We start from the raw sequence: 11672 nt of genomic DNA, 5'->3' as shown, positions 1-11672 counted from the left end.
TTCTGCATCGTCGAAGGGCAAGAGTTCTTCATCATCGAAGGGCAAGGTTTCTGCATCGTCGAAGGGCAAGAGTTCTTCATCGTCGAAGGGCAAGAGTTCTGCATCGATCGAGGATGACGATGATGACTTCATGTAGTTTTTATGCTGTATGTTGTGAGTTCAGTTACGTGCCATTTAATTTAGATGTAGTTCTATCTAGTTGTTTGTAATGTCTCGTTGTATGAATATTATGTTCTATCTAAATATGATCTTGTAGTTCCGATAACAGAGTACTAAAATAGAGTAGGCATATGTCTCGTACATAAGTACATAGTCATTTGTCTCATACATAGAATAGACATAATTCTGACACAGAAATAGATGGTAATGTCTCTACTGATAGATAGGAGCGTCAGTGACGACGTCTGGCCTGGCGGGGAGGCGGATCTCGAATGACAAATTCATCACATATAACTCGGCTTCCTGTAGCAATGCAACTCAACAACCCCTTTCCATTCCCATTCGCTCAGCATTTCTTGAATCTTGCCATCATCAGTTATGTCAATCAATTTTCTTTCCCCAGGGCCATCTGACTGCTTCCTGCTGACGTAGTACACAAAATCGTCTTCCTTCAACCCTTGCTTCAACATGAATGTAGTCTTCAACCAATCAAAAGTGATGTCCACTTCACTAACTTGCACAACAGTTGGAGAAAAGCCTTGGACATGAACAATAGGGCTAAGCACCCACTGAGTACCCTTAGCCATCTGCAACACACAAATCGCATTGAGTACCTAACCTACCCCTTAATATCCCCACTAACAAATATTAGACATGTCTATATATTACCAAGCTATATATTACAGAATATTAACAGAGCAACTAATACAACTAATTAGTTGACATCTAAATATATTAACAAATACTACCGGAGCACCTACGAAAAATAAAATGTGGGCTGAAATATACCCTTGAAGCGTGCGTGCGAACGAAGAACGGCGGCCACCAAACTGCCGGTGCTCCGGCTCCAACGAAGAACGACGAACAACAGCTTCACCTCGACCACACTGCCCCAACTTCACCACCACACTGCAATGCTTATCCAGCTCCGTCTGAAGGGGGTTTTATAGGTAGAGAGGAGAAAATGGCAGGAAAGAACGACTGCGGTAAGGCGGGAAAGGGTTGGCGGGAAACGGGTGGCGGGAAACGGGTGGCGGGAAATGGGTGGCGGGAAACGGGTGGCGGGAAAAAGTTGGCGCGAACATATGGCGGGAAAGGGTTATTCATCATCGAAGGGCAAGGTTTCTGCATCGATCGAGGATGACGATGATGACTTCATGTAGTTTTTATGCTGTATGTTGTGAGTTAAGTTACGTACCATTTAATTTATTTGTAGTTCTATCTAATTGTTTGTAATGTCTCGTTGTATGAATATTATGTTCTATCTAAATTTGATCTTGCAGTTCCGATAACAGAGTACTAAAATAGAGTAGGCATATGTCTCGTACATAAGTACATAGTCATTTGTCTCATACATAGAATAGACATAAGTCTCACACAGAAATAGATGGTAATGTCTCTACTGATAGATAGAAGCGTCAGTGATGACGTCTGGCCTGGCGGGGAGGCGGATCTGGAATCGGGGACCATCCCAACCTGTCGGGTGCCCTAACGTGACGAGGAGGAATCTCACACTCTCCCTGGTCATGCTGTGTATGCTGTGTGGGGCCTGGTGGAGGAGTCGAAAACATGTTCATCCACTGGGTGTGCTGCGACATCTGAGCCTGTATGTTGTCCTCGGGATGTTGATCACTCCCCCACGTATCATGTGATGCCGACATAGACACATGATATCCATAGGCTCCTACGCGATGGAACGTATCATCATGAAGAATGAGGTCGCGTCAATTAATATTGAAAACAGTAAATATGAAGACACATACCTGCTGGGTGTGACGTCTGCTCTGGCTCAAACACGAAACTGGACGAGGGACTGTGCTGCTGTGTCTTTGGAGAAAACACGAAGCTCGACGAGGGACCACGTTGCTGTGGCTGTGGAGAAAACACGAAGCTCGACGTGGGACCATAGTGCTGCGGGTGCCACGTAGAACTGCCAGGTTGGTCAGGACGGGGTGGCCTGGCTGTCGGCTGAGGTGCTAGACGTGGACGTGGTTGATGTCGGTGCATGGAGTGACGCGGCTGCTCCTACTGGTGCTGAACAACATCGGTTCTCCGGGTGCACGTGATAGCCTCGTACACAGTCCGTATCTTATTCTGAATTCTTTCCAAGAAGGGCTGTACCACTGGACGATGCTGAAGAAGAGGTCCAGACGATAGTGATCGTCCAAAGGTGGTCACATCTTCGTAGAGTTTGCGTGTCAAGGTAGCCTGCAAATTTCCATGACGATTAATTAATGTCTGTCTCTTGCACGTGAAAGTATGTGACAACATTACGTAAAGAAAATATATCTTACCGCGTACTGCCTAGAGCCGGAAGTATCATAGCTCGGGTACATATCCGACGGAGTAGGATCCGGTATCTCCTCTGGGTGGGAGTACTCAACAATGCGTAACCGTGTTCCGGTCATGTAGCGCCGCAAATAGAGATTGAATTCATCGAGATCGAAATTGTGATTCTCGTGCCATAGATTTGTGTTTGTTGTCTCCCATTCTATAACATACGGCTCTAGTCTAACTAGCCAGTCAGCAGTTGTCCTGTTCATGCCCTTCCTTGTCGTCCTAAAATTGTGGTGTGTGTTCAACAATTACCTAAAGCTTCGAATGGAGTACTATGAAAGATAATGCAACATTGAAAAACTGGTTGATACCTGTGGATGTGTGCTGGCAGCGGGTTCTCTATAGGGGGAGGTAGCTCCAACTGCAGATGACCAAATTGCCTCATAACCCTCTGTTGTGCCATCTCCTCGACGAAGACATCGAAGATGATCTTAGATTTTGTCATCCAGTAATCTCGGTCCCTTGTGCATAGCACAGACATACCAGCAGGGTATCTCGCTTGTATGGCTGCTTCCGTGTAGGGCTGCCAGATGACCCCGGTGTACGCATCGAACTGCTCGTTCAATGCTGTGTATGCCTTCCTGGTCTGATCACTAGCAAAGCGTCTCTGCAGAGAAGAAAAGTTATTAGCCGCTAGCATCGAACTATCTCTTCTGCAGAAAAAGTTACATTAAACTACAACACGGTGCATACCTCGCGACGAGTCCAACACAGACCGAAAGTAGGCATGTCGATGCCGTCAACATCAAACATGGCGTCTATAGGCTCATGAACACGTACATCTGGTCGCCCTATAGAGAACCTCTCCCACGACCACAGCTATAGGAATAGAGGGCATCCAAGAAGGGCTGGCTTTCTTGATGTAAGCTGGCAACCGTTGCACATACCTTGGTATGTAGCCGCTAAGACCGCTGAACCCCAACTCCTCTGTCTGATCTGATCCGCCGTCTGAGCGCTCGCTATCTCGAGTGCCATAGGGATGTAGAGGGCGCTAATAGTGGTGACATGGTTCTCCGTGAACATCACCTTGCCAAAAAGCCACAGTAAGTAGGCCTCCAGGCTCCGAGTGATCTGTTCCGCAGTCAACGGCGCCCGGAAGTTCTGGATCTGCATTAAGTGAAGAGAAAGTTTTAGTAAGCCGCAATTATTTTCTGTAAAACTTTATGCACGATAACTTGAAGATAATAGGTAGGGGAAATTACCCGGAAATTTAGCAACCACTCATACTTAGGTCCGTGATGCTCCCATACCGGATCCGGAGCATCCGGAAAAACACCATGAAAACGTTCTGTAAGAGCTCGCTCCCAACCAGCCGGTGCGTCCAACGGTCCTACGGCATGACCTGCCAATGGTAGTCTGAGCAAAAGTGACACATCCTCCAGAGTAGGAGCCATCTCTCCCCATCTGAAGTGAAACGTGTGGGTCTCTGGCCTCCAACGGTCCACTAAGCAGCTCAACAAAGACCCATCGATGGCGAGCCGTTTCTCACCCAGGATAGACTCAACCAGACGCGCGAAAGGTAAAAGGCCGGCCCATTTCAACCTTCATCAGAGAACTTTTCAGTTAGTGTCTCCCATTTCAACCATTAATATGCATGTCAGTGTGCAAATTAATAAATCACGTACCGCTGAAGCCATCCTGAGTGTATCTTCCAGTTTTCCTTAGGAGTGCGAGTGACCAGAGGCTCAAGCTTGCGCTCATACCATATCGCAGCACGATGACCCCTATCAATGTCCCCATTCAGCAACCACAATCCCGACATTCCTGCACATACAAAATTCAGAACATAGTGTCACACTTAATAAAAATTCAGAACATAGTGCCACACTTAATAAAAATTCAGAACATAGTGCCACACTTAATAAAAATTCAGAACATAGTGCCACACTTAATAAAAATTCAGAACATAGTGTCACACTTATTACAAATTCAGAACATAGTGCCACACTTAATAAAAATTCAGAACATAGTGCCACACTTAATACAACTTCAGAACATAGTGCCACACCACACTTAATACAAATTCAGAACAAACTAGTGCTAGCTTAGCTTCTTCCTCTCGCCCTTACTCCTCTATTGCCTCTACCTCCTCTTCTTCCCCGGTTGCCTCGTCCACGCCCAGTGACGAAAGTGGGACAATTAGTGTCCCTATGGCCAAATTCATTGCATAGAATGCATTGCCTAGTCGGACCTCCTGCTTTAGATTCATCCATATCATTTCGGATGCGCTGACACTGCCGTCTGCCTCTACTTGTACGCATATGCTCTGGGTTTGGAATGTAACGCCTTTCGGCGGGGTTGACGCTGTTGAAATTACCCATTGATCGAAAACCCATCAGCTCACCTGTCCAGGTATTGAGGACAGCCTCTTTCAGAAAATATGGAGACACAAACGATATTGCGTCCATTCCAAGCTGCCCGCAAGCAGCAAGTACATGTGAGCAAGGTAGGTGAAGCAATTTCGGTTTATTGCATGTGCACTCACACGTTGGCCAGGCTTCATTGCCAATTTTCACCTCATGCGTCCTCAACTCATTTGCACATCCGAATTTGTTGTTGGCTAAGCGGACCTCAAACCTTCTTTCTTGATTACCGATGGCGACTACAGTGTGTGACCTAGCTTTTTGCATCTTGTTGTCCATGTACTTCGTGACTCTTTCACAGTATCGTGTATTTGGGTTGTTCAAGATATGCTGCTCTGCTATTTGACGTCTGTCTCTGAAATACTTGACGGTGCCATAGAAAATACCCTCAACGATGGCTGTAAGTGGCAATGCACGGTTTCCTCTGAGGACAAAGTTGTATGTTTCCGCGAGGTTCGTTGTCATGACACCGTACCTTGCTCCATGTGTGTCATGTAGCAAAGACCACCTCTCCAGAGGCTCATGCTCTATCCACTGCTCGAAGATTTTAATGGACCTCCCGAGCCTTCTCCTAGTACCAGGTGGGTCAAAGCCTGGCAGGTCACATAGCCCAACAGCCTCCTCCACCACGGCCGCTGTTCCTGTTGCCAACTGTGCAGCTACTGCTTCAACATGTGCCCTCACCGCTGCATCTCTTGCAGCTTTCCTGTCCCTCACGTGTCTCTGCGTGCACACATTAAGTCTATCGCGTATCAAATTGTACTTCCATAACTGGTTCTGCTTGCAGAGTTTTTTGAACAGATTCGTCAGGTTCTTATTTCTAAACCGCGAGAAGAAATTAGCCCCGAGATGGCGCATGCACCAACGGCTCTGCAAGTCCTACCATGGAACTTGTTCCTCAGGGCCTGGGTTTGTTAGTGTCCTTATCGCACTGAGTATACCTGCATGCCTGTCATGAAGGATGCACACATTGGGCTTCTCCTTCACAACTGATATTTTCAACTGCCTGAAGAACCATAACCAACTTTCAATGTTCTCACTCTCCACAAAAGCAAATGCCAGTGGGACGACTTGATTTTGGCCGTCTTGACCTATGGCTGTCAGAATCTGACCCTTGTACTTGCCTGTGAGAAAAGTACCGTCAACACATATCACCGGTCGGTAATGCCTGAAAGCTTCGATGCATACACCAAAAGAGAAGAAGAGACGATGCAACACCCTCACAGTTGGGAACTCTGGCATGAACATGTCTTGGATATCGATATAGGTGCCTGGATTCCGCTGCTGCAGGGTGTGGAGGAGGTGGACAACAGAGTCATATGCATCAAAATAAGAACCAAATCTCCTCTCAAGCGCTGCATGCTTAGCCCTCCAAGCCTTGCCATAAGAAATTCTGTACTTCAACCTGGCGAAGACTTTTGTCTGGACTGCCTTCACTTCCATAGCTTTGCCTTGCACTATCTCATCGTAAAACAATCGAGCAATAAGCGTGGATGAAAGGTTGGCATGATCTTGAGGGATGCACGGAATAAGACAAGTGTGATTAACTAAGTCACTTATCACCCAACTTGTGCCATACTTAGGGAGAAAGCCGTGCACCCTTGCGGGACAATCTGCGTTCTTGCATACCATTGTCAGGAATTTCTGACTGGACACCTCAGCTTTGAAAACACTTTGCGTGGACATTGCCCAATTAATTATTGCATCCTTCAGGGCTTGCTTGTTCGGATACATAGCACCCGTCGCAATATTGTTCTAGTGATATTGCCAGGCTGAATCATGTCCATCATTCACGGTCATTGCAGATGATAAGTCATGATTCCACCATGCAGGATTCGGGACCTCCTCTGCATTTTCTTCTTCATTTGACTCGTCAGAATCATCGGCATGACCCCTTTCAACATCGGTGTCTTCTTATTCCATCTGGTTCTGCATGTGCCCATCTACCTCGTCAGCGTCCACCTCGCCATTGTAATCACCATCGGCATTTCCTCCTTCTACCTGACTACTCTGCCCTGGTTCATAACCATAAGCATTTCCTCCTTGTACCTGACTGCTCTGTCCTTGTTCGTAACCATAAGCATTTCCTCCTTCTACCTGACTGCTCTGTCCTTCGTAGCCACCCTCGCCTTCATGTGCAGTGACCTCCTTCACGACGGGAAGCACTAAAGCAACAGGATTGCATCCCCTTCGTTCACAACCTTGTAACCACCGCACCCAATCGGAGTCTCCCTCTATTGGCCTCAAATAAAAGTAAATTTTTGAACTTGACCGTGTCCACAATGCATGAACACCGACGGTGTGTGTTTCAGTATCAAGACCTAAACTTGCCGCAATCCATTCTTTCAACTGACTAACAGACCATGTTTGTGGTTCGCTGATTGCCACCTCTATGTGAGTAAATTCACTCAGATCTGCTCCCAACTCATTTGTTTGGACAGTACCAGGACCATAGTAAAATCTCAACTTCACTACATCGGACATCTCGACTCACCTATTTTTTCAACAACGAAATACAATTATTAGACATGTCTATATATTACCAGGACCATAGTAAATTTCACGATCAATATAATTTAATCTATGTGGACGATTATGATGAGTTGCTTGACTCTTGTTTTAATAATAATATAATAAATAGGCCCATGTTTACTAATAATAAATAGGCCTCAAATAATAATAATAATATAACCGACAAATATGATAATTCATTTTATTTCAATTATATGGCCCATGTTGATGTATTTTTAATTTTAATCAATTTAAAAAAATTGTCTCTTCTTTCGAACTTTTTATTCATGTTTCAAACTTCTTATCACGCAACTGTGTACGTGTCAACTATTAAGCAACAACTTATTATCCCCACTAACAACTAATACAATTCACACACCTAAAAATATATTACGAAAATTTGCCGTAGCAACTACAAATATTTACGTATACTACCGGGGCAAATAACAATAATCGCACACAAATTTTATTTCACATCGAACGAAGCGTGCGTGCGAACGAATAATATGTACGTATACTACCGGGGCAAATAACAATATTTACGTATACTACCGGGCCAAATAAAAATATTGCGGTATACTACCGGGCAGAATAACAATAATCGCACACAAATATTTACTTATACTACCGGGGCAAATAACAATATTTACGTATACTACCGGAGCACCTACAAAAAATAAAATGTGGGCTGAAATATACCCTTGAAGCGTGCGTGCGAACGATGAACGACGAACGACGAACGAAAAACTGTCTGTGCTCCGGCTCCAACAAAGCACGACGAACAACAGCTTCACCTCCACCACACTGCCCCAACTTCACCACCACCACACTGCCACAACTTCACCACCACCACCTCCACCAAAAAGCTCACCACGACCACCACGAGCTACCCCGTTAGTAGATCGACACCTCTTTTGGCTGCCCTAAATGAGTTGAACCCATTCACGGTGCCAAAATCGCGAAAATGTTGCTCATTTAGGTGCACAAATGGGTGCCATTTTTCTGTAGAGAGAGGAGAAGGAAGAACACAGAAGAAAGGAGCAACGGGAGAAGAAGAATGGAGGAAGGAGAGGATAAGGCCGGGCCGGCCAGCGTGTCAGGCTACAGCCCCCTGTCGGCCAGCAGCTGGCCGATCGGCGGGCGGTAGGCTGACAGGGGCGCACAAGCCGACAGCCCACTGCCTCCCCCTCGCGCGACGTGGCCCGACCAACCACAGGCCGCCGCGTGCCAGCCGGGCTTGCAGTCGGCCTGCTGCTAGCCGATCGGCCTGCTATGGGCCGATTGGGCCTGCTGCTAGCCGATCGGCCTGCAGCGGGCCGACGGTGTATTATTTTTGAAATTTCTTTTTTTCGCGTAATATTTCTGTAATTTAAAAAATGTATTATTTAAAAAAAATTAGCTCGAATTCCTGTATCAATGGCATTGGATGAACATGCAAAACAATACGTACTAGCATTATTCCCAGGGTGATCACCTCGTTTGCAGCAGTTTCACATGTACCCCCTCCGGTCCTTTCTCGTCTGCATACAAGTTTTGTCTGCAGTCAAAGTATCTCTACTTTGACCAATCTTATACAAAAAAGTATGCACTTTCACGATGTGCGAAGGAAAAAGGAACAGAAGGAGTACAAAGAGTTTAAGCAGCTTTTTAGCGTTTCTGTACATTGCAATCAAACACACAGGCCTGGAAATTCATAGAGAACATTCAAAACAATCGATGATTATGCATCTCAGCGGCTCACATGTCAGAGGCAATATTTACTTCACAACTAAAGAATAAAGAAAAAATTGATCAACGCTGCTGACAGCAAAGGGCGTCCCATTCGAAAATATCAAACACATGTCTTGCTAAAATCAATGAGCAAAATTTGACAAGGTTGTCCCATTCCAAAATATCAAATGCCTACGACTGTGGAATGGGCAGGGTTTGCCATCAGTTCGGACATTGACATGGCACCTCGTGCTAAATAAACCAGCTATTCTTTTTGTGCACTTCCACCAAAATCAACCAAATTCGCGCGTAGCTTGTATGATTTCGCCCTTATATGTTGCAACGCCTTGAACTTATCGGCACCTCCTTTCTTGTGGTGGAAATGAATGATTCGATGTATTCATGAACATTTTGTGTAGTTCCCATTGAAATCAAGCTGAGCACCCCTGTTTGCACAAATACAAAAAAGTGATTAGTATAAAGCAAACTGTACTATGAATTGACAGTTTCAACACACACATACATGGTCCATGTAGAGCACACTTTTAGAAAAATGGAACTCACCAGAAAGAATCCTAGAACAACATTGTACTCGCGCATCACAAAAAAAATGGAGATTTGTCAGTCCTTCTGAGCTGAAGTTAGTTTGGTCTTGTGGGGAGTAATGTAACCATCTTTCAACTGCTCCTTCTGATGAGAAGATAGACAGGGCTTCTTCATCCTGGCATAATCGGAACTAGTCACTTCACGTACTCCATATTCTTCTTCAGAGGAAGATGATCCTGTTGTGCAAAGACAAGAGGACTACTAAATGCTAGCATCCCTGTTTGCTCGAAAAAAGGAAAGGAAATATTTAAAACAGCACAGATGAAGCACTTCTCAAGGACAATACCACTTTTTCATGACAGTATCTAAACAGTAGCACAACACCAATAGAGATGACAAAGCTCAATCATATGGATGAAATCAGTGGGCGAGTACCAACCTTTGTCAGGAGGCTTATTGTGTAGAGCATACAGATGAAGCACTTCTCCGGAACCATCTGTTGCTATCTACGGTGGTGGCCATGCTTACTATATACTCCTCGATTAATTTAATGTTTCCAACATCTTCTTGTGCAGTTCCACTAAAATATATGGTATCTTCAAAGAAGATCCCTGTTTGCACAAGTAGAGATAATTACATATTACATTAAGAGTGGCATCAAATCGGTGGCAAAACAATTGCTCGTTCCAGCCATAGCAATAAATTAAGATGCAAAACTGTATCATTACTTGTGTCATCACAGTTCTAGTGCTTCATTACAGCACCGGGAGTTGATTTTTGTTTTTCTTCCGCTTGTTCTTCCCCTTCATCACTTGGTTCAATAACAGACAAGCTTCGCCTTCAATGTAAGATTTGGCATGTCAATTAGGGAGCACAAGTATAGTACTAAACTTAATTTTCTGATGAAAGTGGCAAAATACAGGCCAGCAGTTGTGAAATATCCTTATCTTACCTCAATGGGATATTACGGTGCACATACAGATTGGAAGTCTTGTCTCCATTTGTGCAGTTCACTAAAATCAAGCAACATTATCATACAAGTAGCACAACATATGAAAGCACACTGCAGAATCATGTGAAAGAAGGCTAGTACTGACTTCTCATGATGCAGAATTCAAACAACTCACAAGAAGAAGATCTGAACCAAATTCGCCTTAATGGATAGGAAGTAAGATCTCCTCTTGTGCAGTTCCACTAAGATCAAGCAATCAAGCAACGCTGTCGGTGTGACATTTTGGTTGAACTGCACAAAACACTCTTAAAAAAAGTGTTTTGTGCAATGCAACAAAAGGTCACAATGGCAACGAGGTGAAGTAGATAACACTGTTTACACAGAGGTGCAAAGGAAACAATTAGTGGTCAATAACGGTGGATGACACAGAAGCCAACAAAAAGAAGCATCTACCTTATCTAAATGGGAAAGAAAGCAAGACATTAGCATTTCTCAAACGGTGGCATTGATTAATATTAACATAGAGATTATATTAACAATAAAATTCGTTAAACATGTAATTTGCTTTTAACTGTGGCATTGCATCAATTTTCCAGCGGCATTATTACAGGGTGTTTGTTTACAGGGACATTTTGGTGTAGGGACTAAAAGAACTCCGTGTTAGTCCCATCTAAACCAAACATGAGGGACTTTTAGGGACTAAAAGTGGGCATTTGGGACTAAAGAAAGAAGACCCCGAGGGAGTCTTTTTGGGACTTTTTCCAACAGTTGCCCCTGCCACGCATCGCACCTTGTCTCTATTAGTTCATTACTAGGGGTAACATGGTCTTTTAGCATGTCATTTAATAACCTCTAGTCCATGTTTAGTCCCTGGAACCAAGCAGGTAGGGACTAGGGAGTTTTTAACCAAACAGGGCCTTAGATTAACAACAGCTAACGAGTTGCACGGGACAGTGGACGCACCAGCACCACGTGCATCTACCGATGTACTATGGTCATGCACAGTCTGTTGCAACAAAGAACAAACAACCAAGGAGCATATTTGTGTTGGTCCCAGTTTTGTTACCTTTAGACACCTTTCCCTATGTGAGCGC

At 44.6% G+C, this 11672-nt stretch overlaps 1 long non-coding RNA gene across 1 annotated transcript; it reads right to left on the bottom strand.

Annotated features, from left to right (window-relative positions):
- Window positions 1-2033: 2033 nt before the first annotated feature.
- Window positions 2034-3111, bottom strand: LOC120974936 (uncharacterized). The gene is made up of 3 exons (XR_012203721.1): window positions 2808-3111; window positions 2454-2718; window positions 2034-2367 (listed from the first exon to the last, which is right to left on the bottom strand). It is a non-coding gene; the product is annotated as an uncharacterized lncRNA (long non-coding RNA).
- Window positions 3112-11672: the final 8561 nt, after the last annotated feature.

This window comes from Aegilops tauschii, chromosome 2 (assembly GCF_002575655.3).
Source record: "Aegilops tauschii subsp. strangulata cultivar AL8/78 chromosome 2, Aet v6.0, whole genome shotgun sequence".
In the NCBI taxonomy this organism is placed as follows: Eukaryota; Viridiplantae; Streptophyta; class Magnoliopsida; order Poales; family Poaceae; genus Aegilops; species Aegilops tauschii.
The sequence above is the reverse complement of the archived record's forward strand: the minus strand, read 5'-3'. Positions and strand labels throughout refer to the sequence as shown.